The following is a 6,633-nucleotide window of genomic DNA, read 5'->3' as shown; positions in this document are numbered from 1 at the left end:
AGACACTTGGGTGATTGTCGAGATATTGTGAGCAACTACACAGATACAGAATAATCAATAGATATCTGAAGCCTGATATCAACAGTTGTGTGCAACCAGGTCGATTCAATCATTATGAGGGGTGGAGACTTCATATGGCTAAAATATATTGCCATGTTAACCTTATTGGTCTATCAGATTACATAAGGCACTATACGGAAAAAAATAATGCACTTCAAAACAGATCTAGACATGGATAGAAAAGCTTTTTTTGTAGAATATGAACAAAATATACCTAATGCATAGCCAAACAATAGCTATTGGCATGTTAAAAACTGATCCAGAAATCATAAATAGCATTCAATGATGATGAATAAGAAAATTAATAGAATGGAATCGATCTTGCCAATCATGGTGCACCCCAGGATTCGATCACAGAACCACAAAGCCAAGTCCTGCTGAGACGTCAAAGCACAAGCGTGATTCAATTTGCTTAGGAAAAAGTTTGGTAAATATGTAGGGGATTGGCAAAGACTTACTTCAGAATTTTAATGTAAGAATAAAATAAATATAGCTCAAAATCGAAATTAAAGCAAGTCCTCGGAGGATGTATATGTAGCATTCATACACCAATTGCTTTAGTCATTTCATCTTCAACATTAATGTTCTTCATTAGCCAGTCGCTTCATTAGCAGTTACGTTCTTCATGAGCCAGGCAATCCAACATTGAATTGTAATGGCAAGAGCATCTTGTGTTGAATATACGATTGTAATTGCTAGAGAATCCATTGGATTCTAACTGCAAGAACATCCAACCTTGAATGTGCGATTGTAATTGCCAGACTGCATGATTGCAACTATCAGTTATTATGTACATGCATAGGCAATCTCCACCCCGTTGCCACTGTAGGGACACCTCTCGGCATAACGATATTTAGCGTACTTGAAAAGTATAAGAGCATTTGACAGATGAGAAATCCTATAGTTTACCAGATATTTAAGCTCTTATATTAATTATGATCATATTAAATATATTTGAAACGTATGAGAATATTTGAACGCTACTAGTCTTACTCAATTTGTTGTTTAGCAAAATTTCAATAAATATTTACTCTCATCAACATTTGAGCTAAAATTTTCTTTATTTGTATAAATTTGAAAGTTAGTATTTCTCTGAGGCCTCGTTGTTGGCTTTATAGCCTGGGAAAGATCAAATTTGGTGGTTGAAAATGGGCGAGTCAAGGAAATATGACAACGTGGCTGAACTGCCCACATATGTGTTGAGGTGAACGTGGCTTCTACACAGTACTCGCTGAATGTAAAGATTCTACCGATTAATCACCCACTCAACGTGGACATCTCTCATCTGAGTTTGACTAGGATATTATTTTGAAACTCGCTTTGGTCCTACAACTTTTCAGTGAAATGAATTTCGATCGATATTTCTGTGTTTTGAGATGTTATTGAGAACTTTTGTCAGGAAGATTTGATTAAAACACACTGTGCGTCATTGCAACCGTTCAATTCACTTCTAGCTTTTTTTCTTTCTTCTTTCTTTCTTTTTTTGGTTGTTGTATGGGTTTTCTTTTGAATGAAAAAGATATATACCATGTTATCTTATGAAAATAATGATATATTGTTCAGTTTTACATATTTTCAGGGACATAGGTTAAATAAAAAATAAAATTACATAAAATGAGAGTAGATAGTTTATGAAAATAATATTTTTATAAAACAATAATTTGGATTGCTTTCATTTAGAGTTGGACCATCTATAGATTACTACAATCCAAGTGATCTCTTATGTTGTAGATAAGTACTTGAAGTTCTTGCATAATTGAATAATGCATACAACCCTCTAGTAGATTCTAATCTCTATAATGCAAGTGATCCTTTTTGTTTTCGATTAGGATAAAACAGGTTTTGAAGGGGCCCTGAAACCCTTAAAACCAGAGAAGTGTCATTGAATAATGATCAAGACTACCTGACAACGAAACACATATTTTGGGAAGGATCTGAAACCATCTAGACTCATGGGCATCTAGAGCCCAAGACACAACAACTTCAACAAAAATTAAATAGCAATCAACACATCCACGACTAGCCGACACCAGCCAACCATCATGATAAAGACATTACAAAATAGGTCGGAGCAAGGAACAGATTTGGGTCAGAAAACAATCGACCTCAGAAAAATAGAAAAAAGGGTTTTTCAAGCATCCTCAGCCAACAAGGGTTTTCTCAAGCTCCCATAGCCTATAACAAAATTTTCAGGCCACAAAACACCACAAGACCCATACCTAACTAGAAACAAACATTGGCCAAACCGGGCCCTTGAAAACTGTTAGCATCTAGCAAGCCCCTAAAAGAAACAAAGACAATAAGGATTTTCCAAGCTCCCTCAACCATAAATGTGGGTTTTACAAGGCTCACACAACCAGACAAGGCCTAGACCACAACAATATAACCTGAAAGTACAATCTGGGACATAGGGTTTTGAAAAGGCACCTAAAATTTTTTACATAAGAAACCAAGAGAGTTTTTACATGCTTCCTCAACCCATAAAACAAATTGAGAAATTGGGTTTTGACAGGGAACCCAAACCCTTCTATGAAGAGCACCATGAGAGTATTGATAGGAAACCTAAACCAGCAGCACAAACAACAGTTGTCGAAATACTCCCTCACCCCTTCTCTCCACCTTAATAGGAGAAAGTGTCACCTCAATAAGACAACAAAGAAAGAAGACCAACAACCCATAAAATCCCTCTTGTGACTAGCATAAGTCGAACCACTCCCTCACACCTAGTCTCCACCTCAATAGGAGAAACGACCACTTCAATAAGACAAAAACTTGAGAGAAATCTCATTGCCCAAACAACCCTCCCACAACCCAACATAAAAGAATCCTCTCCACCTCTAATGGAGAGAAACCAACCACTAACAGACATCCAAGAAAACAAGGAGAAAGAGCAAAAGAAACCCTCACCAATGATAAAATGAGGAAAGCACAAAGGGTCTACTCACACCCATAACTGAGGGCTCCCACCAAAACAACCACACAAACCCCAAACTGACAAATGCCATGCTCCTAGCATGCAAAGACCTAAAAAAGGACCCAATTCCACCCATGGATAGCAAGGAAGAGGGGAGTAGAAAGGTAGAAGCCACAAGAGCCACACTCAACATCGCCAAACTCAATCTTAGTAGGAACAAAAAATCCTCTCTCCCCTCCACACCCAGCCTTGGCCTCTCCCACACCATCAACCATGTATAGCATGGCAAGGAGTACATGATCAAATATTGTGCAGAACAAAGCACAGAGCAGGGCCTCTGATGTAGAGAGTCTTGGAGCTTGTTCTATTCACCTTCTTGGTTTCTTGTCTTACTCAATCCTCTAACTCCTCAAGCCCATCCAATGGCACTTGGTAGGGGTTATTCTAACTAGACCTCCAAGGTCTGATCCAATTTGGCTTGCCTCAAGGTATAGCCACTAATCTTTGGCAACCAACACCTCCTATTGAGGCTTCCACCTCAATCCCCAACACTACTCTTAAGGCTCCAACAACCTCTGCAAAGGATCACAACACACCAACTTGTTATAGGTGGGAAAAATACATTTACATAGTGTCTTTGATGTCTTTAAGGGGTTTGGGCATCTTAAAACCCATCATTAATATTTCCTAAACTCTATTTGGCTCCACCGGGCTCAAATAGGCCTAATTTAATTAGCCCTCCATTGGGGTTTTTAGGGCTTAGTTTAAAACTTTTACATACAATGCCACAAAAAAATTTCAGATTAGAGTACCCTTTTCAAAGTTTCATACAATATTTAAAAATTGCTTCTAGGTTCGTCATACACATGTGGGAACCAAAACTATCCTATTTTCAAGGGTTTTGCCCTCCCTGGGTGACTTGGAAAGATGGCTTTGGAAAAATTCACCAGTCAAATCACCTACACAAATCAATTAAGTATTATTTAAGGACATTCATAGGGCTACCCAACCATATCTAATTTGTGGCTCGACCAATCCATATGTGCTCTTAAAACGCACATCTCTTGTTGTCCTAACTCACTAACTCCTAGTAGTGAGCCTAGGGCTTCATTTCACAATCACCAAAAAGGCTTGGAAAGAAACAAAAACCTATTTTAATCATATGTGCAGACCCTATCCTATAATTTCACTTGATTTCAATAGGTACCATCAATGGATGCTCAAGTTAGAGCCATTTTTCTCTTAAACCCTACTTTGCAAGGGTTTTACACCTAGTACAGAGAATGAAAGAGATCTCTGCAACCAAACAAAAACAACTTACTAATATACCTTGATGGAAAGTACATTCAAAAAACACTCATTCCCTACAATGATATTTCTCTGAAAAGTCCATAATGGACCGTACATTGCAATGGAAATAAGGAAAAACTATCAAAAATGGTGAAAAGACAAGATTTCTTGAAAACACAAAACTTGCTCTTACATTCTAGATTCTCCAACCCATACAATGAAAGTTATTTTGGCTTATATGCTCATGGTTTAGTTGTTTCACCCAAATTTTTAATGCCAATCATCAAAAATGCAACTTTTGCAAAAAGTTGCAAAATGTTGCTCAACAACTTTTACATCTTTTTGACACCTAAGATGCAATTTTTCAGTCTAGTGCATTCCAAGGCTCCCAAAGGCCCTCAAGCATCCTAGAACACCTAAAAAAAAACCAATAAACCCCTATTATATGATGATAATGATCTAGAGTACTACTCCTATGATCAACATTATCATTACAACTTCCTAGGTTGATAGCATCCTGAATACAAATGACACAACCAAAAGCTTGGACAACTCAACCATGGCACTACTAAGTCCCAAATGGTTGGTCCATTATTGCATCATGAAAGACAACACAAAAACTTAGGAAAAAACAAAAATTTGCATGCTTGGAGTGTTAGGTTCCCTGGACTAGCCTCCCACACCGTATGTATCTCCATTGTCCTCCCCTTCACTTGCATCATCGCTCATTGAAACCCTAGTTTGGTCACTCCCCCCTACTCGCCCATTCTAGTTCTTGCTCATTGCAATGTTTTTTCATCTCTTTGAACATCTTGTAGCATAAGTCATTATTGTAATTGGGAAGAGAAAAGTATTTTCTTGACCCAAGCGATCCTTTATGTTTTGATTCAAGGGGAAACCTGGTTTTATAGGGACCAAAAACCCAGAGTTAACAGAGAAAAAAGAAAGAACTAAAACAACTAGGACCCAGCCACAAAAAGGACGCCAACCAGTCCAATAGAACAAGGCAACAAAGACTGAATGATGAACAAAACAAAACAACTAAACAAAATTACAGAAGCTTTCCTATTTTCTCATTTTTCATAATGGTCTCTTTGTTAATCAACAAAACTTTCTTACTGAAATTATAAGCAGGGGTCATACCCTTGTCTTTTCTATAAAGCCTTATCATAGGATCTGACGGACGCTCCTCAATGTCCTCCTTTTCCTCATCCACGCTCTCCAAAGGCACCCTAATAATATTGCTTGTCCTTGCATTCATTTCCTTAGACTTCTTCCCCATCTTCATGCTGCCTAAAAAGGAATTACCCTAGGAAATGTCATGAAATACTTTAGGCCGCTCATTCAGCTTGCAAAGACCTTCATTAGTGTTATCCATAGCCACCTTGCTAATCGCCACCACTGCAGTCAAACTCTTCTTGATTTTTAGACAATCATGATCCTCCAAAGCTTTGATTCGCCTTGCATAGTACTTAAGGACTTCTGAATCTCCCTTTGGCTGAACAACTCCTTCCTTCAAACAATTAATATCTTGTAAAATCCCAGAAAATAGGGCATGTTGGTACTCCTGTAAATTTTGTAGGCTGGAAACCATAATCTCTAGGATAGAGGAACCCATCTCCTTTGGTGTAGCCTTACCCCCATCAACAAGTGTAAAGAGATTAGCATGTTGTTCTTTCTCACGCCCAATCGAATCCATATGGGGTTCCTTTCTCTTGTTTGCAGGCACAAAAGAAGCATTAGAATTTGTAGACCCAAAAAATCTTAGACTTCCCCTTCGCATTCGCAATAGAAGCCCCAAACCCCTTGTTCCCCTTCACATCAATACTAGGGTTCATAGAATTAGGAACAAAATCGGGGTCATCATCCTCGTCTACAAGAAAGATCTTCCTACCAATGGGATTAGGATTTTTAGCAAAGGATGACATTGGGTCCTGGTTTTCATAGATATGAAAGGCCTCTTTCTTGTCATAATCCTCCTCCTCATCAGAGGACATATCCTCATAATGCCCCCGAACATTTTTCTGAAATTCAATGCCCATCTTAGCCCTAGGGTTCCACTCTACATGATAGGATTTAGCATATTCTCTAATCAAAAGGATCAATCCCTCATGAAGAATAGGAAAGGAAACCCTCTTCGTATGAGCCTGAATACCATGATTCAAGTAGGATGCTAGGTAAAAGGGCAAAGAGATACACTTGTCACGCCAAAAATGATTCAAAATGACAAAATGGTAAGTGAAGAGACTACAAAATTTTACCATCCATTGTGAGATATCGCATGATGACCTCCAAGATCACCTTCTAGGGATTAGGGAGTGAAGTTCTATCCCAACCACCATCCATTTTTTTCCTCCTTTTCTCCCTCC

This window comes from Cryptomeria japonica, chromosome 8 (assembly GCF_030272615.1).
Source record: "Cryptomeria japonica chromosome 8, Sugi_1.0, whole genome shotgun sequence".
Taxonomy (NCBI): Eukaryota; Viridiplantae; Streptophyta; class Pinopsida; order Cupressales; family Cupressaceae; genus Cryptomeria; species Cryptomeria japonica.
The sequence above is the reverse complement of the archived record's forward strand: the minus strand, read 5'-3'. Positions refer to the sequence as shown.